The following is a 25,095-nucleotide window of genomic DNA, read 5'->3' on the forward strand; positions in this document are numbered from 1 at the left end:
CAAGTGCAGCGGAAACAAAAAAAAAAAAAAAAATTAAAAAAAAAAAAAAAGAACGGAAAAAGGGGTGCAACACGAGGACTTCCCAGGAGGTCACCCATCCTAGTACTACTCTCGCCCAAGCACGCTTAACTGCGGAGTTCTGATGGGATCCGGTGCATTAGTGCTGGTATGATCGCACCCGTTCAATCACCGTAACAATTTGATTACATGCGCGTTGCCGCCCAAAAGTAAAAAACCAGAGCATTCCGAAGCTCGTAAATTCGCAACCGAGACCCCTTATTTCGAGCCTTCTTCTTCCCAAATACTGTTTTTCACCCTCCTGGTATTGTCCGATTCACAAAAGAGTCCGATTCACAAAAGAACTCGCAACAAAAAAACGACGAAATATTTAAGAAATCCGCGCAACACTTGGAAATCAAGAGGCCATCCACGCCGGGCACGCTTCCGCGGGGAGTTCCGACGGGATCCGGTGCAATTTCCGCTTACGCGAACGCACCGATGCACGCCTCTTTCGAACAATTCGTTCGCATGCGCATCGACCCGCCTCAACGGGTCCTACCTTTCGAGTGCCCGTGAATTCGAGGCCGGGGCCCGGTTGCGAGTTATAATTTTATAAATAAAATTACTTCCAAGGATTATATTACCATAATCACTGAAATGGCTCTTGCTCAAGTGCAGCGGAAACAAAAAAAAAAAAAAATTAAAAAAAAAAAAAGAACGGAAAAAGGGGTGCAACACGAGGACTTCCCAGGAGGTCACCCATCCTAGTACTACTCTCGCCCAAGCACGCTTAACTGCGGAGTTCTGATGGGATCCGGTGCATTAGTGCTGGTATGATCGCACCCGTTCAATCACCGTAACAATTTGATTACATGCGCGTTGCCGCCCAAAAGTAAAAAACCAGAGCATTCCGAAGCTCGTAAATTCGCAACCGAGACCCCTTATTTCGAGCCTTCTTCTTCCCAAATACTGTTTTTCACCCTCCTGGTATTGTCCGATTCACAAAAGAGTCCGATTCACAAAAGAACTCGCAACAAAAAAACGACGAAATATTTAAGAAATCCGCGCAACACTTGGAAATCAAGAGGCCATCCACGCCGGGCACGCTTCCGCGGGGAGTTCCGACGGGATCCGGTGCAATTTCCGCTTACGCGAACGCACCGATGCACGCCTCTTTCGAACAATTCGTTCGCATGCGCATCGACCCGCCTCAACGGGTCCTACCTTTCGAGTGCCCGTGAATTCGAGGCCGGGGCCCGGTTGCGAGTTATAATTTTATAAATAAAATTACTTCCAAGGATTATATTACCATAATCACTGAAATGGCTGTTGCTCAAGTGCAGCGGAAACAAAAAAAAAAAATTAAAAAAAAAAAAAAAGAACGGAAAAAGGGGTGCAACACGAGGACTTCCCAGGAGGTCACCCATCCTAGTACTACTCTCGCCCAAGCACGCTTAACTGCGGAGTTCTGATGGGATCCGGTGCATTAGTGCTGGTATGATCGCACCCGTTCAATCACCGTAACAATTTGATTACATGCGCGTTGCCGCCCAAAAGTAAAAAACCAGAGCATTCCGAAGCTCGTAAATTCGCAACCGAGACCCCTTATTTCGAGCCTTCTTCTTCCCAAATACTGTTTTTCACCCTCCTGGTATTGTCCGATTCACAAAAGAGTCCGATTCACAAAAGAACTCGCAACAAAAAAACGACGAAATATTTAAGAAATCCGCGCAACACTTGGAAATCAAGAGGCCATCCACGCCGGGCACGCTTCCGCGGGGAGTTCCGACGGGATCCGGTGCAATTTCCGCTTACGCGAACGCACCGATGCACGCCTCTTTCGAACAATTCGTTCGCATGCGCATCGACCCGCCTCAACGGGTCCTACCTTTCGAGTGCCCGTGAATTCGAGGCCGGGGCCCGGTTGCGAGTTATAATTTTATAAATAAAATTACTTCCAAGGATTATATTACCATAATCACTGAAATGGCTCTTGCTCAAGTGCAGCGGAAACAAAAAAAAAAAAAAAATTAAAAAAAAAAAAAAAGAACGGAAAAAGGGGTGCAACACGAGGACTTCCCAGGAGGTCACCCATCCTAGTACTACTCTCGCCCAAGCACGCTTAACTGCGGAGTTCTGATGGGATCCGGTGCATTAGTGCTGGTATGATCGCACCCGTTCAATCACCGTAACAATTTGATTACATGCGCGTTGCCGCCCAAAAGTAAAAAACCAGAGCATTCCGAAGCTCGTAAATTCGCAACCGAGACCCCTTATTTCGAGCCTTCTTCTTCCCAAATACTGTTTTTCACCCTCCTGGTATTGTCCGATTCACAAAAGAGTCCGATTCACAAAAGAACTCGCAACAAAAAAACGACGAAATATTTAAGAAATCCGCGCAACACTTGGAAATCAAGAGGCCATCCACGCCGGGCACGCTTCCGCGGGGAGTTCCGACGGGATCCGGTGCAATTTCCGCTTACGCGAACGCACCGATGCACGCCTCTTTCGAACAATTCGTTCGCATGCGCATCGACCCGCCTCAACGGGTCCTACCTTTCGAGTGCCCGTGAATTCGAGGCCGGGGCCCGGTTGCGAGTTATAATTTTATAAATAAAATTACTTCCAAGGATTATATTACCATAATCACTGAAATGGCTCTTGCTCAAGTGCAGCGGAAACAAAAAAAAAAAAATTAAAAAAAAAAAAAAAGAACGGAAAAAGGGGTGCAACACGAGGACTTCCCAGGAGGTCACCCATCCTAGTACTACTCTCGCCCAAGCACGCTTAACTGCGGAGTTCTGATGGGATCCGGTGCATTAGTGCTGGTATGATCGCACCCGTTCAATCACCGTAACAATTTGATTACATGCGCGTTGCCGCCCAAAAGTAAAAAACCAGAGCATTCCGAAGCTCGTAAATTCGCAACCGAGACCCCTTATTTCGAGCCTTCTTCTTCCCAAATACTGTTTTTCACCCTCCTGGTATTGTCCGATTCACAAAAGAGTCCGATTCACAAAAGAACTCGCAACAAAAAAACGACGAAATATTTAAGAAATCCGCGCAACACTTGGAAATCAAGAGGCCATCCACGCCGGGCACGCTTCCGCGGGGAGTTCCGACGGGATCCGGTGCAATTTCCGCTTACGCGAACGCACCGATGCACGCCTCTTTCGAACAATTCGTTCGCATGCGCATCGACCCGCCTCAACGGGTCCTACCTTTCGAGTGCCCGTGAATTCGAGGCCGGGGCCCGGTTGCGAGTTATAATTTTATAAATAAAATTACTTCCAAGGATTATATTACCATAATCACTGAAATGGCTCTTGCTCAAGTGCAGCGGAAACAAAAAAAAAAAAAAAAATTAAAAAAAAAAAAAAAGAACGGAAAAAGGGGTGCAACACGAGGACTTCCCAGGAGGTCACCCATCCTAGTACTACTCTCGCCCAAGCACGCTTAACTGCGGAGTTCTGATGGGATCCGGTGCATTAGTGCTGGTATGATCGCACCCGTTCAATCACCGTAACAATTTGATTACATGCGCGTTGCCGCCCAAAAGTAAAAAACCAGAGCATTCCGAAGCTCGTAAATTCGCAACCGAGACCCCTTATTTCGAGCCTTCTTCTTCCCAAATACTGTTTTTCACCCTCCTGGTATTGTCCGATTCACAAAAGAGTCCGATTCACAAAAGAACTCGCAACAAAAAAACGACGAAATATTTAAGAAATCCGCGCAACACTTGGAAATCAAGAGGCCATCCACGCCGGGCACGCTTCCGCGGGGAGTTCCGACGGGATCCGGTGCAATTTCCGCTTACGCGAACGCACCGATGCACGCCTCTTTCGAACAATTCGTTCGCATGCGCATCGACCCGCCTCAACGGGTCCTACCTTTCGAGTGCCCGTGAATTCGAGGCCGGGGCCCGGTTGCGAGTTATAATTTTATAAATAAAATTACTTCCAAGGATTATATTACCATAATCACTGAAATGGCTCTTGCTCAAGTGCAGCGGAAACAAAAAAAAAAAAAATTAAAAAAAAAAAAAAGAACGGAAAAAGGGGTGCAACACGAGGACTTCCCAGGAGGTCACCCATCCTAGTACTACTCTCGCCCAAGCACGCTTAACTGCGGAGTTCTGATGGGATCCGGTGCATTAGTGCTGGTATGATCGCACCCGTTCAATCACCGTAACAATTTGATTACATGCGCGTTGCCGCCCAAAAGTAAAAAACCAGAGCATTCCGAAGCTTGTAAATTCGCAACCGAGACCCCTTATTTCGAGCCTTCTTCTTCCCAAATACTGTTTTTCACCCTCCCGGTATTGTCCGATTCACAAAAGAGTCCGCCGGCTGTAAAAGCCAGGTGAAATCCGCGCAACACTTGGAAATCAAGAGGCCATCCACGCCGGGCACGCTTCCGCGGGGAGTTCCGACGGGATCCGGTGCAATTTCCGCTTACGCGAACGCACCGATGCACGCCTCTTTCGAACAGTTCGTTCGCATGCGCATCGACCCGCCTCAACGGGTCCTACCTTTCGAGTGCCCGTGAATTCGAGGTCGGGACCCGGTTGCGAGCTATAATTTTATAAATAAAATTACTTCCAAGGATTATATTACCATAATCACTGAAATGGCTCTTGCTCAAGTGCAGCGGAAACAAAAAAAAAAAAAAATTAAAAAAAAAAAAAGAACGGAAAAAGGGGTGCAACACGAGGACTTCCCAGGAGGTCACCCATCCTAGTACTACTCTCGCCCAAGCACGCTTAACTGCGGAGTTCTGATGGGATCCGGTGCATTAGTGCTGGTATGATCGCACCCGTTCAATCACCGTAACAATTTGATTACATGCGCGTTGCCGCCCAAAAGTAAAAATCAAGAGCATTCCGAAGCTCGTAAATTCGCAACCGAGACCCCTTATTTCGAGCCTTCTTCTTCCCAAATACTGTTTTTCACCCTCCCGGTATTGTCCGATTCACAAAAGAGTCCGCCGGCTGTAAAAGCCAGGTGAACTCGCAACAAAAAAACGACGAAATATTTAAGAAATCCGCGCAACACTTGGAAATCAAGAGGCCATCCACGCCGGGCACGCTTCCGCGGGGAGTTCCGACGGGATCCGGTGCAATTTCCGCTTACGCGAACGCACCGATGCACGCCTCTTTCGAACAATTCGTTCGCATGCGCATCGACCCGCCTCAACGGGTCCTACCTTTCGAGTGCCCGTGAATTCGAGGCCGGGGCCCGGTTGCGAGTTATAATTTTATAAATAAAATTACTTCCAAGGATTATATTACCATAATCACTGAAATGGCTCTTGCTCAAGTGCAGCGGAAACAAAAAAAAAAAAATTAAAAAAAAAAAAAAGAACGGAAAAAGGGGTGCAACACGAGGACTTCCCAGGAGGTCACCCATCCTAGTACTACTCTCGCCCAAGCACGCTTAACTGCGGAGTTCTGATGGGATCCGGTGCATTAGTGCTGGTATGATCGCACCCGTTCAATCACCGTAACAATTTGATTACATGCGCGTTGCCGCCCAAAAGTAAAAAACCAGAGCATTCCGAAGCTCGTAAATTCGCAACCGAGACCCCTTATTTCGAGCCTTCTTCTTCCCAAATACTGTTTTTCACCCTCCTGGTATTGTCCGATTCACAAAAGAGTCCGATTCACAAAAGAACTCGCAACAAAAAAACGACGAAATATTTAAGAAATCCGCGCAACACTTGGAAATCAAGAGGCCATCCACGCCGGGCACGCTTCCGCGGGGAGTTCCGACGGGATCCGGTGCAATTTCCGCTTACGCGAACGCACCGATGCACGCCTCTTTCGAACAATTCGTTCGCATGCGCATCGACCCGCCTCAACGGGTCCTACCTTTCGAGTGCCCGTGAATTCGAGGCCGGGGCCCGGTTGCGAGTTATAATTTTATAAATAAAATTACTTCCAAGGATTATATTACCATAATCACTGAAATGGCTCTTGCTCAAGTGCAGCGGAAACAAAAAAAAAAAATTAAAAAAAAAAAAAAGAACGGAAAAAGGGGTGCAACACGAGGACTTCCCAGGAGGTCACCCATCCTAGTACTACTCTCGCCCAAGCACGCTTAACTGCGGAGTTCTGATGGGATCCGGTGCATTAGTGCTGGTATGATCGCACCCGTTCAATCACCGTAACAATTTGATTACATGCGCGTTGCCGCCCAAAAGTAAAAAACCAGAGCATTCCGAAGCTCGTAAATTCGCAACCGAGACCCCTTATTTCGAGCCTTCTTCTTCCCAAATACTGTTTTTCACCCTCCTGGTATTGTCCGATTCACAAAAGAGTCCGATTCACAAAAGAACTCGCAACAAAAAAACGACGAAATATTTAAGAAATCCGCGCAACACTTGGAAATCAAGAGGCCATCCACGCCGGGCACGCTTCCGCGGGGAGTTCCGACGGGATCCGGTGCAATTTCCGCTTACGCGAACGCACCGATGCACGCCTCTTTCGAACAATTCGTTCGCATGCGCATCGACCCGCCTCAACGGGTCCTACCTTTCGAGTGCCCGTGAATTCGAGGCCGGGGCCCGGTTGCGAGTTATAATTTTATAAATAAAATTACTTCCAAGGATTATATTACCATAATCACTGAAATGGCTCTTGCTCAAGTGCAGCGGAAACAAAAAAAAAAAAAAAATTAAAAAAAAAAAAAAAGAACGGAAAAAGGGGTGCAACACGAGGACTTCCCAGGAGGTCACCCATCCTAGTACTACTCTCGCCCAAGCACGCTTAACTGCGGAGTTCTGATGGGATCCGGTGCATTAGTGCTGGTATGATCGCACCCGTTCAATCACCGTAACAATTTGATTACATGCGCGTTGCCGCCCAAAAGTAAAAAACCAGAGCATTCCGAAGCTCGTAAATTCGCAACCGAGACCCCTTATTTCGAGCCTTCTTCTTCCCAAATACTGTTTTTCACCCTCCTGGTATTGTCCGATTCACAAAAGAGTCCGATTCACAAAAGAACTCGCAACAAAAAAACGACGAAATATTTAAGAAATCCGCGCAACACTTGGAAATCAAGAGGCCATCCACGCCGGGCACGCTTCCGCGGGGAGTTCCGACGGGATCCGGTGCAATTTCCGCTTACGCGAACGCACCGATGCACGCCTCTTTCGAACAATTCGTTCGCATGCGCATCGACCCGCCTCAACGGGTCCTACCTTTCGAGTGCCCGTGAATTCGAGGCCGGGGCCCGGTTGCGAGTTATAATTTTATAAATAAAATTACTTCCAAGGATTATATTACCATAATCACTGAAATGGCTCTTGCTCAAGTGCAGCGGAAACAAAAAAAAAAAAAATTAAAAAAAAAAAAAAAGAACGGAAAAAGGGGTGCAACACGAGGACTTCCCAGGAGGTCACCCATCCTAGTACTACTCTCGCCCAAGCACGCTTAACTGCGGAGTTCTGATGGGATCCGGTGCATTAGTGCTGGTATGATCGCACCCGTTCAATCACCGTAACAATTTGATTACATGCGCGTTGCCGCCCAAAAGTAAAAAACCAGAGCATTCCGAAGCTCGTAAATTCGCAACCGAGACCCCTTATTTCGAGCCTTCTTCTTCCCAAATACTGTTTTTCACCCTCCTGGTATTGTCCGATTCACAAAAGAGTCCGATTCACAAAAGAACTCGCAACAAAAAAACGACGAAATATTTAAGAAATCCGCGCAACACTTGGAAATCAAGAGGCCATCCACGCCGGGCACGCTTCCGCGGGGAGTTCCGACGGGATCCGGTGCAATTTCCGCTTACGCGAACGCACCGATGCACGCCTCTTTCGAACAATTCGTTCGCATGCGCATCGACCCGCCTCAACGGGTCCTACCTTTCGAGTGCCCGTGAATTCGAGGCCGGGGCCCGGTTGCGAGTTATAATTTTATAAATAAAATTACTTCCAAGGATTATATTACCATAATCACTGAAATGGCTCTTGCTCAAGTGCAGCGGAAACAAAAAAAAAAAAAAATTAAAAAAAAAAAAAAAGAACGGAAAAAGGGGTGCAACACGAGGACTTCCCAGGAGGTCACCCATCCTAGTACTACTCTCGCCCAAGCACGCTTAACTGCGGAGTTCTGATGGGATCCGGTGCATTAGTGCTGGTATGATCGCACCCGTTCAATCACCGTAACAATTTGATTACATGCGCGTTGCCGCCCAAAAGTAAAAAACCAGAGCATTCCGAAGCTCGTAAATTCGCAACCGAGACCCCTTATTTCGAGCCTTCTTCTTCCCAAATACTGTTTTTCACCCTCCTGGTATTGTCCGATTCACAAAAGAGTCCGATTCACAAAAGAACTCGCAACAAAAAAACGACGAAATATTTAAGAAATCCGCGCAACACTTGGAAATCAAGAGGCCATCCACGCCGGGCACGCTTCCGCGGGGAGTTCCGACGGGATCCGGTGCAATTTCCGCTTACGCGAACGCACCGATGCACGCCTCTTTCGAACAATTCGTTCGCATGCGCATCGACCCGCCTCAACGGGTCCTACCTTTCGAGTGCCCGTGAATTCGAGGCCGGGGCCCGGTTGCGAGTTATAATTTTATAAATAAAATTACTTCCAAGGATTATATTACCATAATCACTGAAATGGCTCTTGCTCAAGTGCAGCGGAAACAAAAAAAAAAAAAAATTAAAAAAAAAAAAAGAACGGAAAAAGGGGTGCAACACGAGGACTTCCCAGGAGGTCACCCATCCTAGTACTACTCTCGCCCAAGCACGCTTAACTGCGGAGTTCTGATGGGATCCGGTGCATTAGTGCTGGTATGATCGCACCCGTTCAATCACCGTAACAATTTGATTACATGCGCGTTGCCGCCCAAAAGTAAAAAACCAGAGCATTCCGAAGCTCGTAAATTCGCAACCGAGACCCCTTATTTCGAGCCTTCTTCTTCCCAAATACTGTTTTTCACCCTCCTGGTATTGTCCGATTCACAAAAGAGTCCGATTCACAAAAGAACTCGCAACAAAAAAACGACGAAATATTTAAGAAATCCGCGCAACACTTGGAAATCAAGAGGCCATCCACGCCGGGCACGCTTCCGCGGGGAGTTCCGACGGGATCCGGTGCAATTTCCGCTTACGCGAACGCACCGATGCACGCCTCTTTCGAACAATTCGTTCGCATGCGCATCGACCCGCCTCAACGGGTCCTACCTTTCGAGTGCCCGTGAATTCGAGGCCGGGGCCCGGTTGCGAGTTATAATTTTATAAATAAAATTACTTCCAAGGATTATATTACCATAATCACTGAAATGGCTCTTGCTCAAGTGCAGCGGAAACAAAAAAAAAAAAAATTAAAAAAAAAAAAAAAGAACGGAAAAAGGGGTGCAACACGAGGACTTCCCAGGAGGTCACCCATCCTAGTACTACTCTCGCCCAAGCACGCTTAACTGCGGAGTTCTGATGGGATCCGGTGCATTAGTGCTGGTATGATCGCACCCGTTCAATCACCGTAACAATTTGATTACATGCGCGTTGCCGCCCAAAAGTAAAAAACCAGAGCATTCCGAAGCTCGTAAATTCGCAACCGAGACCCCTTATTTCGAGCCTTCTTCTTCCCAAATACTGTTTTTCACCCTCCTGGTATTGTCCGATTCACAAAAGAGTCCGATTCACAAAAGAACTCGCAACAAAAAAACGACGAAATATTTAAGAAATCCGCGCAACACTTGGAAATCAAGAGGCCATCCACGCCGGGCACGCTTCCGCGGGGAGTTCCGACGGGATCCGGTGCAATTTCCGCTTACGCGAACGCACCGATGCACGCCTCTTTCGAACAATTCGTTCGCATGCGCATCGACCCGCCTCAACGGGTCCTACCTTTCGAGTGCCCGTGAATTCGAGGCCGGGGCCCGGTTGCGAGTTATAATTTTATAAATAAAATTACTTCCAAGGATTATATTACCATAATCACTGAAATGGCTCTTGCTCAAGTGCAGCGGAAACAAAAAAAAAAAAAATTAAAAAAAAAAAAAGAACGGAAAAAGGGGTGCAACACGAGGACTTCCCAGGAGGTCACCCATCCTAGTACTACTCTCGCCCAAGCACGCTTAACTGCGGAGTTCTGATGGGATCCGGTGCATTAGTGCTGGTATGATCGCACCCGTTCAATCACCGTAACAATTTGATTACATGCGCGTTGCCGCCCAAAAGTAAAAAACCAGAGCATTCCGAAGCTCGTAAATTCGCAACCGAGACCCCTTATTTCGAGCCTTCTTCTTCCCAAATACTGTTTTTCACCCTCCTGGTATTGTCCGATTCACAAAAGAGTCCGATTCACAAAAGAACTCGCAACAAAAAAACGACGAAATATTTAAGAAATCCGCGCAACACTTGGAAATCAAGAGGCCATCCACGCCGGGCACGCTTTCGCGGGGAGTTCCGACGGGATCCGGTGCAATTTCCGCTTACGCGAACGCACCGATGCACGCCTCTTTCGAACAATTCGTTCGCATGCGCATCGACCCGCCTCAACGGGTCCTACCTTTCGAGTGCCCGTGAATTCGAGGCCGGGGCCCGGTTGCGAGTTATAATTTTATAAATAAAATTACTTCCAAGGATTATATTACCATAATCACTGAAATGGCTCTTGCTCAAGTGCAGCGGAAACAAAAAAAAAAAATTAAAAAAAAAAAAAAAGAACGGAAAAAGGGGTGCAACACGAGGACTTCCCAGGAGGTCACCCATCCTAGTACTACTCTCGCCCAAGCACGCTTAACTGCGGAGTTCTGATGGGATCCGGTGCATTAGTGCTGGTATGATCGCACCCGTTCAATCACCGTAACAATTTGATTACATGCGCGTTGCCGCCCAAAAGTAAAAAACCAGAGCATTCCGAAGCTCGTAAATTCGCAACCGAGACCCCTTATTTCGAGCCTTCTTCTTCCCAAATACTGTTTTTCACCCTCCTGGTATTGTCCGATTCACAAAAGAGTCCGATTCACAAAAGAACTCGCAACAAAAAAACGACGAAATATTTAAGAAATCCGCGCAACACTTGGAAATCAAGAGGCCATCCACGCCGGGCACGCTTCCGCGGGGAGTTCCGACGGGATCCGGTGCAATTTCCGCTTACGCGAACGCACCGATGCACGCCTCTTTCGAACAATTCGTTCGCATGCGCATCGACCCGCCTCAACGGGTCCTACCTTTCGAGTGCCCGTGAATTCGAGGCCGGGGCCCGGTTGCGAGTTATAATTTTATAAATAAAATTACTTCCAAGGATTATATTACCATAATCACTGAAATGGCTCTTGCTCAAGTGCAGCGGAAACAAAAAAAAAAAAAAATTAAAAAAAAAAAAAAGAACGGAAAAAGGGGTGCAACACGAGGACTTCCCAGGAGGTCACCCATCCTAGTACTACTCTCGCCCAAGCACGCTTAACTGCGGAGTTCTGATGGGATCCGGTGCATTAGTGCTGGTATGATCGCACCCGTTCAATCACCGTAACAATTTGATTACATGCGCGTTGCCGCCCAAAAGTAAAAAACCAGAGCATTCCGAAGCTCGTAAATTCGCAACCGAGACCCCTTATTTCGAGCCTTCTTCTTCCCAAATACTGTTTTTCACCCTCCCGGTATTGTCCGATTCACAAAAGAGTCCGCCGGCTGTAAAAGCCAGGTGAACTCGCAACAAAAAAACGACGAAATATTTAAGAAATCCGCGCAACACTTGGAAATCAAGAGGCCATCCACGCCGGGCACGCTTCCGCGGGGAGTTCCGACGGGATCCGGTGCAATTTCCGCTTACGCGAACGCACCGATGCACGCCTCTTTCGAACAATTCGTTCGCATGCGCATCGACCCGCCTCAACGGGTCCTACCTTTCGAGTGCCCGTGAATTCGAGGCCGGGGCCCGGTTGCGAGTTATATTTTTATAAATAAAATTACTTCCAAGGATTATATTACCATAATCACTGAAATGGCTCTTGCTCAAGTGCAGCGGAAACAAAAAAAAAAAAAAAAAATTAAAAAAAAAAAAAAGAACGGAAAAAGGGGTGCAACACGAGGACTTCCCAGGAGGTCACCCATCCTAGTACTACTCTCGCCCAAGCACGCTTAACTGCGGAGTTCTGATGGGATCCGGTGCATTAGTGCTGGTATGATCGCACCCGTTCAATCACCGTAACAATTTGATTACATGCGCGTTGCCGCCCAAAAGTAAAAAACCAGAGCATTCCGAAGCTCGTAAATTCGCAACCGAGACCCCTTATTTCGAGCCTTCTTCTTCCCAAATACTGTTTTTCACCCTCCCGGTATTGTCCGATTCACAAAAGAGTCCGCCGGCTGTAAAAGCCAGGTGAACTCGCAACAAAAAAACGACGAAATATTTAAGAAATCCGCGCAACACTTGGAAATCAAGAGGCCATCCACGCCGGGCACGCTTCCGCGGGGAGTTCCGACGGGATCCGGTGCAATTTCCGCTTACGCGAACGCACCGATGCACGCCTCTTTCGAACAATTCGTTCGCATGCGCATCGACCCGCCTCAACGGGTCCTACCTTTCGAGTGCCCGTGAATTCGAGGCCGGGGCCCGGTTGCGAGTTATATTTTTATAAATAAAATTACTTCCAAGGATTATATTACCATAATCACTGAAATGGCTCTTGCTCAAGTGCAGCGGAAACAAAAAAAAAAAAAATTAAATTAAAAAAAAAAAAAAAGAACGGAAAAAGGGGTGCAACACGAGGACTTCCCAGGAGGTCACCCATCCTAGTACTACTCTCGCCCAAGCACGCTTAACTGCGGAGTTCTGATGGGATCCGGTGCATTAGTGCTGGTATGATCGCACCCGTTCAATCACCGTAACAATTTGATTACATGCGCGTTGCCGCCCAAAAGTAAAAAACCAGAGCATTCCGAAGCTTGTAAATTCGCAACCGAGACCCCTTATTTCGAGCCTTCTTCTTCCCAAATACTGTTTTTCACCCTCCCGGTATTGTCCGATTCACAAAAGAGTCCGCCGGCTGTAAAAGCCAGGTGAAATCCGCGCAACACTTGGAAATCAAGAGGCCATCCACGCCGGGCACGCTTCCGCGGGGAGTTCCGACGGGATCCGGTGCAATTTCCGCTTACGCGAACGCACCGATGCACGCCTCTTTCGAACAGTTCGTTCGCATGCGCATCGACCCGCCTCAACGGGTCCTACCTTTCGAGTGCCCGTGAATTCGAGGTCGGGACCCGGTTGCGAGCTATAATTTTATAAATAAAATTACTTCCAAGGATTATATTACCATAATCACTGAAATGGCTCTTGCTCAAGTGCAGCGGAAACAAAAAAAAAAAAAAATTAAAAAAAAAAAAAGAACGGAAAAAGGGGTGCAACACGAGGACTTCCCAGGAGGTCACCCATCCTAGTACTACTCTCGCCCAAGCACGCTTAACTGCGGAGTTCTGATGGGATCCGGTGCATTAGTGCTGGTATGATCGCACCCGTTCAATCACCGTAACAATTTGATTACATGCGCGTTGCCGCCCAAAAGTAAAAATCAAGAGCATTCCGAAGCTCGTAAATTCGCAACCGAGACCCCTTATTTCGAGCCTTCTTCTTCCCAAATACTGTTTTTCACCCTCCCGGTATTGTCCGATTCACAAAAGAGTCCGCCGGCTGTAAAAGCCAGGTGAACTCGCAACAAAAAAACGACGAAATATTTAAGAAATCCGCGCAACACTTGGAAATCAAGAGGCCATCCACGCCGGGCACGCTTCCGCGGGGAGTTCCGACGGGATCCGGTGCAATTTCCGCTTACGCGAACGCACCGATGCACGCCTCTTTCGAACAATTCGTTCGCATGCGCATCGACCCGCCTCAACGGGTCCTACCTTTCGAGTGCCCGTGAATTCGAGGCCGGGGCCCGGTTGCGAGTTATAATTTTATAAATAAAATTACTTCCAAGGATTATATTACCATAATCACTGAAATGGCTCTTGCTCAAGTGCAGCGGAAACAAAAAAAAAAAAATTAAAAAAAAAAAAAAGAACGGAAAAAGGGGTGCAACACGAGGACTTCCCAGGAGGTCACCCATCCTAGTACTACTCTCGCCCAAGCACGCTTAACTGCGGAGTTCTGATGGGATCCGGTGCATTAGTGCTGGTATGATCGCACCCGTTCAATCACCGTAACAATTTGATTACATGCGCGTTGCCGCCCAAAAGTAAAAAACCAGAGCATTCCGAAGCTCGTAAATTCGCAACCGAGACCCCTTATTTCGAGCCTTCTTCTTCCCAAATACTGTTTTTCACCCTCCTGGTATTGTCCGATTCACAAAAGAGTCCGATTCACAAAAGAACTCGCAACAAAAAAACGACGAAATATTTAAGAAATCCGCGCAACACTTGGAAATCAAGAGGCCATCCACGCCGGGCACGCTTCCGCGGGGAGTTCCGACGGGATCCGGTGCAATTTCCGCTTACGCGAACGCACCGATGCACGCCTCTTTCGAACAATTCGTTCGCATGCGCATCGACCCGCCTCAACGGGTCCTACCTTTCGAGTGCCCGTGAATTCGAGGCCGGGGCCCGGTTGCGAGTTATAATTTTATAAATAAAATTACTTCCAAGGATTATATTACCATAATCACTGAAATGGCTCTTGCTCAAGTGCAGCGGAAACAAAAAAAAAAAATTAAAAAAAAAAAAAAGAACGGAAAAAGGGGTGCAACACGAGGACTTCCCAGGAGGTCACCCATCCTAGTACTACTCTCGCCCAAGCACGCTTAACTGCGGAGTTCTGATGGGATCCGGTGCATTAGTGCTGGTATGATCGCACCCGTTCAATCACCGTAACAATTTGATTACATGCGCGTTGCCGCCCAAAAGTAAAAAACCAGAGCATTCCGAAGCTCGTAAATTCGCAACCGAGACCCCTTATTTCGAGCCTTCTTCTTCCCAAATACTGTTTTTCACCCTCCTGGTATTGTCCGATTCACAAAAGAGTCCGATTCACAAAAGAACTCGCAACAAAAAAACGACGAAATATTTAAGAAATCCGCGCAACACTTGGAAATCAAGAGGCCATCCACGCCGGGCACGCTTCCGCGGGGAGTTCCGACGGGATCCGGTGCAATTTCCGCTTACGCGAACGCACCGATGCACGCCTCTTTCGAACAATTCGTTCGCATGCGCATCGACCCGCCTCAACGGGTCCTACCTTTCGAGTGCCCGTGAATTCGAGGCCGGGGCCCGGTTGCGAGTTATAATTTTATAAATAAAATTACTTCCAAGGATTATATTACCATAATCACTGAAATGGCTCTTGCTCAAGTGCAGCGGAAACAAAAAAAAAAAAAAAATTAAAAAAAAAAAAAAAGAACGGAAAAAGGGGTGCAACACGAGGACTTCCCAGGAGGTCACCCATCCTAGTACTACTCTCGCCCAAGCACGCTTAACTGCGGAGTTCTGATGGGATCCGGTGCATTAGTGCTGGTATGATCGCACCCGTTCAATCACCGTAACAATTTGATTACATGCGCGTTGCCGCCCAAAAGTAAAAAACCAGAGCATTCCGAAGCTCGTAAATTCGCAACCGAGACCCCTTATTTCGAGCCTTCTTCTTCCCAAATACTGTTTTTCACCCTCCTGGTATTGTCCGATTCACAAAAGAGTCCGATTCACAAAAGAACTCGCAACAAAAAAACGACGAAATATTTAAGAAATCCGCGCAACACTTGGAAATCAAGAGGCCATCCACGCCGGGCACGCTTCCGCGGGGAGTTCCGACGGGATCCGGTGCAATTTCCGCTTACGCGAACGCACCGATGCACGCCTCTTTCGAACAATTCGTTCGCATGCGCATCGACCCGCCTCAACGGGTCCTACCTTTCGAGTGCCCGTGAATTCGAGGCCGGGGCCCGGTTGCGAGTTATAATTTTATAAATAAAATTACTTCCAAGGATTATATTACCATAATCACTGAAATGGCTCTTGCTCAAGTGCAGCGGAAACAAAAAAAAAAAAAATTAAAAAAAAAAAAAAAGAACGGAAAAAGGGGTGCAACACGAGGACTTCCCAGGAGGTCACCCATCCTAGTACTACTCTCGCCCAAGCACGCTTAACTGCGGAGTTCTGATGGGATCCGGTGCATTAGTGCTGGTATGATCGCACCCGTTCAATCACCGTAACAATTTGATTACATGCGCGTTGCCGCCCAAAAGTAAAAAACCAGAGCATTCCGAAGCTCGTAAATTCGCAACCGAGACCCCTTATTTCGAGCCTTCTTCTTCCCAAATACTGTTTTTCACCCTCCTGGTATTGTCCGATTCACAAAAGAGTCCGATTCACAAAAGAACTCGCAACAAAAAAACGACGAAATATTTAAGAAATCCGCGCAACACTTGGAAATCAAGAGGCCATCCACGCCGGGCACGCTTCCGCGGGGAGTTCCGACGGGATCCGGTGCAATTTCCGCTTACGCGAACGCACCGATGCACGCCTCTTTCGAACAATTCGTTCGCATGCGCATCGACCCGCCTCAACGGGTCCTACCTTTCGAGTGCCCGTGAATTCGAGGCCGGGGCCCGGTTGCGAGTTATAATTTTATAAATAAAATTACTTCCAAGGATTATATTACCATAATCACTGAAATGGCTCTTGCTCAAGTGCAGCGGAAACAAAAAAAAAAAAAAAATTAAAAAAAAAAAAAAAGAACGGAAAAAGGGGTGCAACACGAGGACTTCCCAGGAGGTCACCCATCCTAGTACTACTCTCGCCCAAGCACGCTTAACTGCGGAGTTCTGATGGGATCCGGTGCATTAGTGCTGGTATGATCGCACCCGTTCAATCACCGTAACAATTTGATTACATGCGCGTTGCCGCCCAAAAGTAAAAAACCAGAGCATTCCGAAGCTCGTAAATTCGCAACCGAGACCCCTTATTTCGAGCCTTCTTCTTCCCAAATACTGTTTTTCACCCTCCTGGTATTGTCCGATTCACAAAAGAGTCCGATTCACAAAAGAACTCGCAACAAAAAAACGACGAAATATTTAAGAAATCCGCGCAACACTTGGAAATCAAGAGGCCATCCACGCCGGGCACGCTTCCGCGGGGAGTTCCGACGGGATCCGGTGCAATTTCCGCTTACGCGAACGCACCGATGCACGCCTCTTTCGAACAATTCGTTCGCATGCGCATCGACCCGCCTCAACGGGTCCTACCTTTCGAGTGCCCGTGAATTCGAGGCCGGGGCCCGGTTGCGAGTTATAATTTTATAAATAAAATTACTTCCAAGGATTATATTACCATAATCACTGAAATGGCTCTTGCTCAAGTGCAGCGGAAACAAAAAAAAAAAAAAATTAAAAAAAAAAAAAGAACGGAAAAAGGGGTGCAACACGAGGACTTCCCAGGAGGTCACCCATCCTAGTACTACTCTCGCCCAAGCACGCTTAACTGCGGAGTTCTGATGGGATCCGGTGCATTAGTGCTGGTATGATCGCACCCGTTCAATCACCGTAACAATTTGATTACATGCGCGTTGCCGCCCAAAAGTAAAAAACCAGAGCATTCCGAAGCTCGTAAATTCGCAACCGAGACCCCTTATTTCGAGCCTTCTTCTTCCCAAATACTGTTTTTCACCCTCCTGGTATTGTCCGATTCACAAAAGAGTCCGATTCACAAAAGAACTCGCAACAAAAAAACGACGAAATATTTAAGAAATCCGCGCAACACTTGGAAATCAAGAGGCCATCCACGCCGGGCACGCTTCCGCGGGGAGTTCCGACGGGATCCGGTGCAATTTCCGCTTACGCGAACGCACCGATGCACGCCTCTTTCGAACAATTCGTTCGCATGCGCATCGACCCGCCTCAACGGGTCCTACCTTTCGAGTGCCCGTGAATTCGAGGCCGGGGCCCGGTTGCGAGTTATAATTTTATAAATAAAATTACTTCCAAGGATTATATTACCATAATCACTGAAATGGCTCTTGCTCAAGTGCAGCGGAAACAAAAAAAAAAAAAATTAAAAAAAAAAAAAAGAACGGAAAAAGGGGTGCAACACGAGGACTTCCCAGGAGGTCACCCATCCTAGTACTACTCTCGCCCAAGCACGCTTAACTGCGGAGTTCTGATGGGATCCGGTGCATTAGTGCTGGTATGATCGCACCCGTTCAATCACCGTAACAATTTGATTACATGCGCGTTGCCGCCCAAAAGTAAAAAACCAGAGCATTCCGAAGCTCGTAAATTCGCAACCGAGACCCCTTATTTCGAGCCTTCTTCTTCCCAAATACTGTTTTTCACCCTCCTGGTATTGTCCGATTCACAAAAGAGTCCGATTCACAAAAGAACTCGCAACAAAAAAACGACGAAATATTTAAGAAATCCGCGCAACACTTGGAAATCAAGAGGCCATCCACGCCGGGCACGCTTCCGCGGGGAGTTCCGACGGGATCCGGTGCAATTTCCGCTTACGCGAACGCACCGATGCACGCCTCTTTCGAACAATTCGTTCGCATGCGCATCGACCCGCCTCAACGGGTCCTACCTTTCGAGTGCCCGTGAATTCGAGGCCGGGGCCCGGTTGCGAGTTATAATTTTATAAATAAAATTACTTCCAAGGATTATATTACCATAATCACTGAAATGGCTCTTGCTCAAGTGCAGCGGAAACAAAAAAAAAAAAAATTAAAAAAAAAAAAAAAGAACGGAAAAAGGGGTGCAACACGAGGACTTCCCAGGAGGTCACCCATCCTAGTACTACTCTCGCCCAAGCACGCTTAACTGCGGAGTTCTGATGGGATCCGGTGCATTAGTGCTGGTATGATCGCACCCGTTCAATCACCGTAACAATTTGATTACATGCGCGTTGCCGCCCAAAAGTAAAAAACCAGAGCATTCCGAAGCTCGTAAATTCGCAACCGAGACCCCTTATTTCGAGCCTTCTTCTTCCCAAATACTGTTTTTCACCCTCCTGGTATTGTCCGATTCACAAAAGAGTCCGATTCACAAAAGAACTCGCAACAAAAAAACGACGAAATATTTAAGAAATCCGCGCAACACTTGGAAATCAAGAGGCCATCCACGCCGGGCACGCTTCCGCGGGGAGTTCCGACGGGATCCGGTGCAATTTCCGCTTACGCGAACGCACCGATGCACGCCTCTTTCGAACAATTCGTTCGCATGCGCATCGACCCGCCTCAACGGGTCCTACCTTTCGAGTGCCCGTGAATTCGAGGCCGGGGCCCGGTTGCGAGTTATAATTTTATAAATAAAATTACTTCCAAGGATTATATTACCATAATCACTGAAATGGCTCTTGCTCAAGTGCAGCGGAAACAAAAAAAAAAAAAAAATTAAAAAAAAAAAAAAAGAACGGAAAAAGGGGTGCAACACGAGGACTTCCCAGGAGGTCACCCATCCTAGTACTACTCTCGCCCAAGCACGCTTAACTGCGGAGTTCTGATGGGATCCGGTGCATTAGTGCTGGTATGATCGCACCCGTTCAATCACCGTAACAATTTGATTACATGCGCGTTGCCGCCCAAAAGTAAAAAACCAGAGCATTCCGAAGCTCGTAAATTCGCAACCGAGACCCCTTATTTCGAGCCTTCTTCTTCCCAAATACTGTTTTTCACCCTCCTGGTATTGTCCGATTCACAAAAGAGTCCGATTCACAAAAGAACTCGCAACAAAAAAACGACGAAATATTTAAGAAATCCGCGCAACACTTGGAAATCAAGAGGCCATCCACGCCGGGCACGCTTCCGCGGGGAGTTCCGACGGGATCCGGTGCAATTTCCGCTTACGCGAACGCACCGATGCACGCCTCTTTCGAACAATTCGTTCGCATGCGCATCGACCCGCCTCAACGGGTCCTACCTTTCGAGTGCCCGTGAATTCGAGGCCGGGGCCCGGTTGCGAGTTATAATTTTATAAATAAAATTACTTCCAAGGATTATATTACCATAATCACTGAAATGGCTCTTGCTCAAGTGCAGCGGAAACAAAAAAAAAAAAAAATTAAAAAAAAAAAAAGAACGGAAAAAGGGGTGCAACACGAGGACTTCCCAGGAGGTCACCCATCCTAGTACTACTCTCGCCCAAGCACGCTTAACTGCGGAGTTCTGATGGGATCCGGTGCATTAGTGCTGGTATGATCGCACCCGTTCAATCACCGTAACAATTTGATTACATGCGCGTTGCCGCCCAAAAGTAAAAAACCAGAGCATTCCGAAGCTCGTAAATTCGCAACCGAGACCCCTTATTTCGAGCCTTCTTCTTCCCAAATACTGTTTTTCACCCTCCTGGTATTGTCCGATTCACAAAAGAGTCCGATTCACAAAAGAACTCGCAACAAAAAAACGACGAAATATTTAAGAAATCCGCGCAACACTTGGAAATCAAGAGGCCATCCACGCCGGGCACGCTTCCGCGGGGAGTTCCGACGGGATCCGGTGCAATTTCCGCTTACGCGAACGCACCGATGCACGCCTCTTTCGAACAATTCGTTCGCATGCGCATCGACCCGCCTCAACGGGTCCTACCTTTCGAGTGCCCGTGAATTCGAGGCCGGGGCCCGGTTGCGAGTTATAATTTTATAAATAAAATTACTTCCAAGGATTATATTACCATAATCACTGAAATGGCTCTTGCTCAAGTGCAGCGGAAACAAAAAAAAAAAAATTAAAAAAAAAAAAAAGAACGGAAAAAGGGGTGCAACACGAGGACTTCCCAGGAGGTCACCCATCCTAGTACTACTCTCGCCCAAGCACGCTTAACTGCGGAGTTCTGATGGGATCCGGTGCATTAGTGCTGGTATGATCGCACCCGTTCAATCACCGTAACAATTTGATTACATGCGCGTTGCCGCCCAAAAGTAAAAAACCAGAGCATTCCGAAGCTCGTAAATTCGCAACCGAGACCCCTTATTTCGAGCCTTCTTCTTCCCAAATACTGTTTTTCACCCTCCTGGTATTGTCCGATTCACAAAAGAGTCCGATTCACAAAAGAACTCGCAACAAAAAAACGACGAAATATTTAAGAAATCCGCGCAACACTTGGAAATCAAGAGGCCATCCACGCCGGGCACGCTTCCGCGGGGAGTTCCGACGGGATCCGGTGCAATTTCCGCTTACGCGAACGCACCGATGCACGCCTCTTTCGAACAATTCGTTCGCATGCGCATCGACCCGCCTCAACGGGTCCTACCTTTCGAGTGCCCGTGAATTCGAGGCCGGGGCCCGGTTGCGAGTTATAATTTTATAAATAAAATTACTTCCAAGGATTATATTACCATAATCACTGAAATGGCTCTTGCTCAAGTGCAGCGGAAACAAAAAAAAAAAAAATTAAAAAAAAAAAAAGAACGGAAAAAGGGGTGCAACACGAGGACTTCCCAGGAGGTCACCCATCCTAGTACTACTCTCGCCCAAGCACGCTTAACTGCGGAGTTCTGATGGGATCCGGTGCATTAGTGCTGGTATGATCGCACCCGTTCAATCACCGTAACAATTTGATTACATGCGCGTTGCCGCCCAAAAGTAAAAAACCAGAGCATTCCGAAGCTCGTAAATTCGCAACCGAGACCCCTTATTTCGAGCCTTCTTCTTCCCAAATACTGTTTTTCACCCTCCTGGTATTGTCCGATTCACAAAAGAGTCCGATTCACAAAAGAACTCGCAACAAAAAAACGACGAAATATTTAAGAAATCCGCGCAACACTTGGAAATCAAGAGGCCATCCACGCCGGGCACGCTTTCGCGGGGAGTTCCGACGGGATCCGGTGCAATTTCCGCTTACGCGAACGCACCGATGCACGCCTCTTTCGAACAATTCGTTCGCATGCGCATCGACCCGCCTCAACGGGTCCTACCTTTCGAGTGCCCGTGAATTCGAGGCCGGGGCCCGGTTGCGAGTTATAATTTTATAAATAAAATTACTTCCAAGGATTATATTACCATAATCACTGAAATGGCTCTTGCTCAAGTGCAGCGGAAACAAAAAAAAAAAATTAAAAAAAAAAAAAAAGAACGGAAAAAGGGGTGCAACACGAGGACTTCCCAGGAGGTCACCCATCCTAGTACTACTCTCGCCCAAGCACGCTTAACTGCGGAGTTCTGATGGGATCCGGTGCATTAGTGCTGGTATGATCGCACCCGTTCAATCACCGTAACAATTTGATTACATGCGCGTTGCCGCCCAAAAGTAAAAAACCAGAGCATTCCGAAGCTCGTAAATTCGCAACCGAGACCCCTTATTTCGAGCCTTCTTCTTCCCAAATACTGTTTTTCACCCTCCTGGTATTGTCCGATTCACAAAAGAGTCCGATTCACAAAAGAACTCGCAACAAAAAAACGACGAAATATTTAAGAAATCCGCGCAACACTTGGAAATCAAGAGGCCATCCACGCCGGGCACGCTTCCGCGGGGAGTTCCGACGGGATCCGGTGCAATTTCCGCTTACGCGAACGCACCGATGCACGCCTCTTTCGAACAATTCGTTCGCATGCGCATCGACCCGCCTCAACGGGTCCTACCTTTCGAGTGCCCGTGAATTCGAGGCCGGGGCCCGGTTGCGAGTTATAATTTTATAAATAAAATTACTTCCAAGGATTATATTACCATAATCACTGAAATGGCTCTTGCTCAAGTGCAGCGGAAACAAAAAAAAAAAAAAATTAAAAAAAAAAAAAAAGAACGGAAAAAGGGGTGCAACACGAGGACTTCCCAGGAGGTCACCCATCCTAGTACTACTCTCGCCCAAGCACGCTTAACTGCGGAGTTCTGATGGGATCCGGTGCATTAGTGCTGGTATGATCGCACCCGTTCAATCACCGTAACAATTTGATTACATGCGCGTTGCCGCCCAAAAGTAAAAAACCAGAGCATTCCGAAGCTCGTAAATTCGCAACCGAGACCCCTTATTTCGAGCCTTCTTCTTCCCAAATACTGTTTTTCACCCTCCCGGTATTGTCCGATTCACAAAAGAGTCCGCCGGCTGTAAAAGCCAGGTGAACTCGCAACAAAAAAAACGACGAAATATTTAAGAAATCCGCGCAACACTTGGAAATCAAGAGGCCATCCACGCCGGGCACGCTTCCGCGGGGAGTTCCGACGGGATCCGGTGCAATTTCCGCTTACGCGAACGCACCGATGCACGCCTCTTTCGAACAATTCGTTCGCATGCGCATCGACCCGCCTCAACGGGTCCTACCTTTCGAGTGCCCGTGAATTCGAGGCCGGGGCCCGGTTGCGAGTTATATTTTTATAAATAAAATTACTTCCAAGGATTATATTACCATAATCACTGAAATGGCTCTTGCTCAAGTGCAGCGGAAACAAAAAAAAAAAAAAAAAAATTAAAAAAAAAAAAAAGAACGGAAAAAGGGGTGCAACACGAGGACTTCCCAGGAGGTCACCCATCCTAGTACTACTCTCGCCCAAGCACGCTTAACTGCGGAGTTCTGATGGGATCCGGTGCATTAGTGCTGGTATGATCGCACCCGTTCAATCACCGTAACAATTTGATTACATGCGCGTTGCCGCCCAAAAGTAAAAAACCAGAGCATTCCGAAGCTCGTAAATTCGCAACCGAGACCCCTTATTTCGAGCCTTCTTCTTCCCAAATACTGTTTTTCACCCTCCCGGTATTGTCCGATTCACAAAAGAGTCCGCCGGCTGTAAAAGCCAGGTGAACTCGCAACAAAAAAACGACGAAATATTTAAGAAATCCGCGCAACACTTGGAAATCAAGAGGCCATCCACGCCGGGCACGCTTCCGCGGGGAGTTCCGACGGGATCCGGTGCAATTTCCGCTTACGCGAACGCACCGATGCACGCCTCTTTCGAACAATTCGTTCGCATGCGCATCGACCCGCCTCAACGGGTCCTACCTTTCGAGTGCCCGTGAATTCGAGGCCGGGGCCCGGTTGCGAGTTATATTTTTATAAATAAAATTACTTCCAAGGATTATATTACCATAATCACTGAAATGGCTCTTGCTCAAGTGCAGCGGAAACAAAAAAAAAAAAAAAAAAATTAAAAAAAAAAAAAAGAACGGAAAAAGGGGTGCAACACGAGGACTTCCCAGGAGGTCACCCATCCTAGTACTACTCTCGCCCAAGCACGCTTAACTGCGGAGTTCTGATGGGATCCGGTGCATTAGTGCTGGTATGATCGCACCCGTTCAATCACCGTAACAATTTGATTACATGCGCGTTGCCGCCCAAAAGTAAAAAACCAGAGCATTCCGAAGCTCGTAAATTCGCAACCGAGACCCCTTATTTCGAGCCTTCTTCTTCCCAAATACTGTTTTTCACCCTCCCGGTATTGTCCGATTCACAAAAGAGTCCGCCGGCTGTAAAAGCCAGGTGAACTCGCAACAAAAAAAACGACGAAATATTTAAGAAATCCGCGCAACACTTGGAAATCAAGAGGCCATCCACGCCGGGCACGCTTCCGCGGGGAGTTCCGACGGGATCCGGTGCAATTTCCGCTTACGCGAACGCACCGATGCACGCCTCTTTCGAACAATTCGTTCGCATGCGCATCGACCCGCCTCAACGGGTCCTACCTTTCGAGTGCCCGTGAATTCGAGGCCGGGGCCCGGTTGCGAGTTATATTTTTATAAATAAAATTACTTCCAAGGATTATATTACCATAATCACTGAAATGGCTCTTGCTCAAGTGCAGCGGAAACAAAAAAAAAAAAAAAAAAATTAAAAAAAAAAAAAAAAGAACGGAAAAAGGGGTGCAACACGAGGACTTCCCAGGAGGTCACCCATCCTAGTACTACTCTCGCCCAAGCACGCTTAACTGCGGAGTTCTGATGGGATCCGGTGCATTAGTGCTGGTATGATCGCACCCGTTCAATCACCGTAACAATTTGATTACATGCGCGTTGCCGCCCAAAAGTAAAAAACCAGAGCATTCCGAAGCTCGTAAATTCGCAACCGAGACCCCTTATTTCGAGCCTTCTTCTTCCCAAATACTGTTTTTCACCCTCCCGGTATTGTCCGATTCACAAAAGAGTCCGCCGGCTGTAAAAGCCAGGTGAACTCGCAACAAAAAAACGACGAAATATTTAAGAAATCCGCGCAACACTTGGAAATCAAGA

At 47.5% G+C, this 25,095-nt stretch overlaps 38 non-coding genes across 38 annotated transcripts; all 38 read right to left on the reverse strand.

Moving 5' to 3' along the window:
• Positions 1-61: 61 nt before the first annotated feature.
• LOC130811573 (5S ribosomal RNA) lies at positions 62-180 on the reverse strand. The gene has a single exon (XR_009041207.1). It is a non-coding gene; the product is annotated as a 5S ribosomal RNA (ribosomal RNA).
• Positions 181-726: 546 nt separating this feature from the next.
• LOC130811585 (5S ribosomal RNA) lies at positions 727-845 on the reverse strand. Its single transcript, XR_009041218.1, has one exon. It is a non-coding gene; the product is annotated as a 5S ribosomal RNA (ribosomal RNA).
• A 545-nt stretch (positions 846-1,390) lies between these two features.
• On the reverse strand, positions 1,391-1,509 carry LOC130811597 (5S ribosomal RNA). Its single transcript, XR_009041229.1, has one exon. It is a non-coding gene; the product is annotated as a 5S ribosomal RNA (ribosomal RNA).
• Positions 1,510-2,058: 549 nt separating this feature from the next.
• On the reverse strand, positions 2,059-2,177 carry LOC130811608 (5S ribosomal RNA). Its single transcript, XR_009041240.1, has one exon. It is a non-coding gene; the product is annotated as a 5S ribosomal RNA (ribosomal RNA).
• Positions 2,178-2,723: 546 nt separating this feature from the next.
• On the reverse strand, positions 2,724-2,842 carry LOC130811619 (5S ribosomal RNA). Its single transcript, XR_009041251.1, has one exon. It is a non-coding gene; the product is annotated as a 5S ribosomal RNA (ribosomal RNA).
• A 550-nt stretch (positions 2,843-3,392) lies between these two features.
• On the reverse strand, positions 3,393-3,511 carry LOC130811632 (5S ribosomal RNA). Its single transcript, XR_009041263.1, has one exon. It is a non-coding gene; the product is annotated as a 5S ribosomal RNA (ribosomal RNA).
• Positions 3,512-4,057: 546 nt separating this feature from the next.
• Positions 4,058-4,176, reverse strand: LOC130811643 (5S ribosomal RNA). The gene has a single exon (XR_009041274.1). It is a non-coding gene; the product is annotated as a 5S ribosomal RNA (ribosomal RNA).
• A 522-nt stretch (positions 4,177-4,698) lies between these two features.
• Positions 4,699-4,817, reverse strand: LOC130811655 (5S ribosomal RNA). The gene has a single exon (XR_009041285.1). It is a non-coding gene; the product is annotated as a 5S ribosomal RNA (ribosomal RNA).
• A 554-nt stretch (positions 4,818-5,371) lies between these two features.
• On the reverse strand, positions 5,372-5,490 carry LOC130811667 (5S ribosomal RNA). Its single transcript, XR_009041296.1, has one exon. It is a non-coding gene; the product is annotated as a 5S ribosomal RNA (ribosomal RNA).
• Positions 5,491-6,034: 544 nt separating this feature from the next.
• On the reverse strand, positions 6,035-6,153 carry LOC130811678 (5S ribosomal RNA). Its single transcript, XR_009041307.1, has one exon. It is a non-coding gene; the product is annotated as a 5S ribosomal RNA (ribosomal RNA).
• A 549-nt stretch (positions 6,154-6,702) lies between these two features.
• LOC130811689 (5S ribosomal RNA) lies at positions 6,703-6,821 on the reverse strand. Its single transcript, XR_009041318.1, has one exon. It is a non-coding gene; the product is annotated as a 5S ribosomal RNA (ribosomal RNA).
• A 547-nt stretch (positions 6,822-7,368) lies between these two features.
• On the reverse strand, positions 7,369-7,487 carry LOC130811700 (5S ribosomal RNA). The gene has a single exon (XR_009041329.1). It is a non-coding gene; the product is annotated as a 5S ribosomal RNA (ribosomal RNA).
• A 548-nt stretch (positions 7,488-8,035) lies between these two features.
• LOC130811712 (5S ribosomal RNA) lies at positions 8,036-8,154 on the reverse strand. Its single transcript, XR_009041340.1, has one exon. It is a non-coding gene; the product is annotated as a 5S ribosomal RNA (ribosomal RNA).
• Positions 8,155-8,700: 546 nt separating this feature from the next.
• Positions 8,701-8,819, reverse strand: LOC130811725 (5S ribosomal RNA). The gene has a single exon (XR_009041351.1). It is a non-coding gene; the product is annotated as a 5S ribosomal RNA (ribosomal RNA).
• Positions 8,820-9,366: 547 nt separating this feature from the next.
• Positions 9,367-9,485, reverse strand: LOC130811737 (5S ribosomal RNA). The gene has a single exon (XR_009041362.1). It is a non-coding gene; the product is annotated as a 5S ribosomal RNA (ribosomal RNA).
• A 545-nt stretch (positions 9,486-10,030) lies between these two features.
• LOC130811750 (5S ribosomal RNA) lies at positions 10,031-10,149 on the reverse strand. Its single transcript, XR_009041374.1, has one exon. It is a non-coding gene; the product is annotated as a 5S ribosomal RNA (ribosomal RNA).
• Positions 10,150-10,694: 545 nt separating this feature from the next.
• LOC130811762 (5S ribosomal RNA) lies at positions 10,695-10,813 on the reverse strand. The gene has a single exon (XR_009041385.1). It is a non-coding gene; the product is annotated as a 5S ribosomal RNA (ribosomal RNA).
• A 547-nt stretch (positions 10,814-11,360) lies between these two features.
• On the reverse strand, positions 11,361-11,479 carry LOC130811773 (5S ribosomal RNA). Its single transcript, XR_009041396.1, has one exon. It is a non-coding gene; the product is annotated as a 5S ribosomal RNA (ribosomal RNA).
• A 559-nt stretch (positions 11,480-12,038) lies between these two features.
• On the reverse strand, positions 12,039-12,157 carry LOC130811784 (5S ribosomal RNA). The gene has a single exon (XR_009041407.1). It is a non-coding gene; the product is annotated as a 5S ribosomal RNA (ribosomal RNA).
• A 561-nt stretch (positions 12,158-12,718) lies between these two features.
• On the reverse strand, positions 12,719-12,837 carry LOC130811796 (5S ribosomal RNA). The gene has a single exon (XR_009041418.1). It is a non-coding gene; the product is annotated as a 5S ribosomal RNA (ribosomal RNA).
• A 522-nt stretch (positions 12,838-13,359) lies between these two features.
• Positions 13,360-13,478, reverse strand: LOC130811807 (5S ribosomal RNA). The gene has a single exon (XR_009041429.1). It is a non-coding gene; the product is annotated as a 5S ribosomal RNA (ribosomal RNA).
• Positions 13,479-14,032: 554 nt separating this feature from the next.
• LOC130811818 (5S ribosomal RNA) lies at positions 14,033-14,151 on the reverse strand. Its single transcript, XR_009041440.1, has one exon. It is a non-coding gene; the product is annotated as a 5S ribosomal RNA (ribosomal RNA).
• Positions 14,152-14,695: 544 nt separating this feature from the next.
• LOC130811830 (5S ribosomal RNA) lies at positions 14,696-14,814 on the reverse strand. Its single transcript, XR_009041451.1, has one exon. It is a non-coding gene; the product is annotated as a 5S ribosomal RNA (ribosomal RNA).
• Positions 14,815-15,363: 549 nt separating this feature from the next.
• Positions 15,364-15,482, reverse strand: LOC130811842 (5S ribosomal RNA). Its single transcript, XR_009041462.1, has one exon. It is a non-coding gene; the product is annotated as a 5S ribosomal RNA (ribosomal RNA).
• A 547-nt stretch (positions 15,483-16,029) lies between these two features.
• LOC130811853 (5S ribosomal RNA) lies at positions 16,030-16,148 on the reverse strand. Its single transcript, XR_009041473.1, has one exon. It is a non-coding gene; the product is annotated as a 5S ribosomal RNA (ribosomal RNA).
• Positions 16,149-16,697: 549 nt separating this feature from the next.
• Positions 16,698-16,816, reverse strand: LOC130811866 (5S ribosomal RNA). Its single transcript, XR_009041485.1, has one exon. It is a non-coding gene; the product is annotated as a 5S ribosomal RNA (ribosomal RNA).
• Positions 16,817-17,362: 546 nt separating this feature from the next.
• Positions 17,363-17,481, reverse strand: LOC130811877 (5S ribosomal RNA). Its single transcript, XR_009041496.1, has one exon. It is a non-coding gene; the product is annotated as a 5S ribosomal RNA (ribosomal RNA).
• A 546-nt stretch (positions 17,482-18,027) lies between these two features.
• LOC130811889 (5S ribosomal RNA) lies at positions 18,028-18,146 on the reverse strand. The gene has a single exon (XR_009041506.1). It is a non-coding gene; the product is annotated as a 5S ribosomal RNA (ribosomal RNA).
• Positions 18,147-18,693: 547 nt separating this feature from the next.
• On the reverse strand, positions 18,694-18,812 carry LOC130811901 (5S ribosomal RNA). The gene has a single exon (XR_009041517.1). It is a non-coding gene; the product is annotated as a 5S ribosomal RNA (ribosomal RNA).
• A 549-nt stretch (positions 18,813-19,361) lies between these two features.
• LOC130811913 (5S ribosomal RNA) lies at positions 19,362-19,480 on the reverse strand. Its single transcript, XR_009041528.1, has one exon. It is a non-coding gene; the product is annotated as a 5S ribosomal RNA (ribosomal RNA).
• Positions 19,481-20,026: 546 nt separating this feature from the next.
• On the reverse strand, positions 20,027-20,145 carry LOC130811919 (5S ribosomal RNA). Its single transcript, XR_009041533.1, has one exon. It is a non-coding gene; the product is annotated as a 5S ribosomal RNA (ribosomal RNA).
• A 545-nt stretch (positions 20,146-20,690) lies between these two features.
• Positions 20,691-20,809, reverse strand: LOC130811931 (5S ribosomal RNA). The gene has a single exon (XR_009041544.1). It is a non-coding gene; the product is annotated as a 5S ribosomal RNA (ribosomal RNA).
• A 545-nt stretch (positions 20,810-21,354) lies between these two features.
• Positions 21,355-21,473, reverse strand: LOC130811942 (5S ribosomal RNA). The gene has a single exon (XR_009041555.1). It is a non-coding gene; the product is annotated as a 5S ribosomal RNA (ribosomal RNA).
• A 545-nt stretch (positions 21,474-22,018) lies between these two features.
• LOC130811954 (5S ribosomal RNA) lies at positions 22,019-22,137 on the reverse strand. Its single transcript, XR_009041566.1, has one exon. It is a non-coding gene; the product is annotated as a 5S ribosomal RNA (ribosomal RNA).
• Positions 22,138-22,685: 548 nt separating this feature from the next.
• Positions 22,686-22,804, reverse strand: LOC130811966 (5S ribosomal RNA). The gene has a single exon (XR_009041576.1). It is a non-coding gene; the product is annotated as a 5S ribosomal RNA (ribosomal RNA).
• Positions 22,805-23,365: 561 nt separating this feature from the next.
• Positions 23,366-23,484, reverse strand: LOC130811978 (5S ribosomal RNA). The gene has a single exon (XR_009041588.1). It is a non-coding gene; the product is annotated as a 5S ribosomal RNA (ribosomal RNA).
• A 560-nt stretch (positions 23,485-24,044) lies between these two features.
• Positions 24,045-24,163, reverse strand: LOC130811990 (5S ribosomal RNA). Its single transcript, XR_009041598.1, has one exon. It is a non-coding gene; the product is annotated as a 5S ribosomal RNA (ribosomal RNA).
• A 563-nt stretch (positions 24,164-24,726) lies between these two features.
• LOC130811996 (5S ribosomal RNA) lies at positions 24,727-24,845 on the reverse strand. Its single transcript, XR_009041604.1, has one exon. It is a non-coding gene; the product is annotated as a 5S ribosomal RNA (ribosomal RNA).
• Positions 24,846-25,095: the final 250 nt, after the last annotated feature.

The sequence above is a fragment of the Amaranthus tricolor genome, chromosome 4, assembly GCF_026212465.1.
Source record: "Amaranthus tricolor cultivar Red isolate AtriRed21 chromosome 4, ASM2621246v1, whole genome shotgun sequence".
NCBI classification, from domain to species: Eukaryota; Viridiplantae; Streptophyta; class Magnoliopsida; order Caryophyllales; family Amaranthaceae; genus Amaranthus; species Amaranthus tricolor.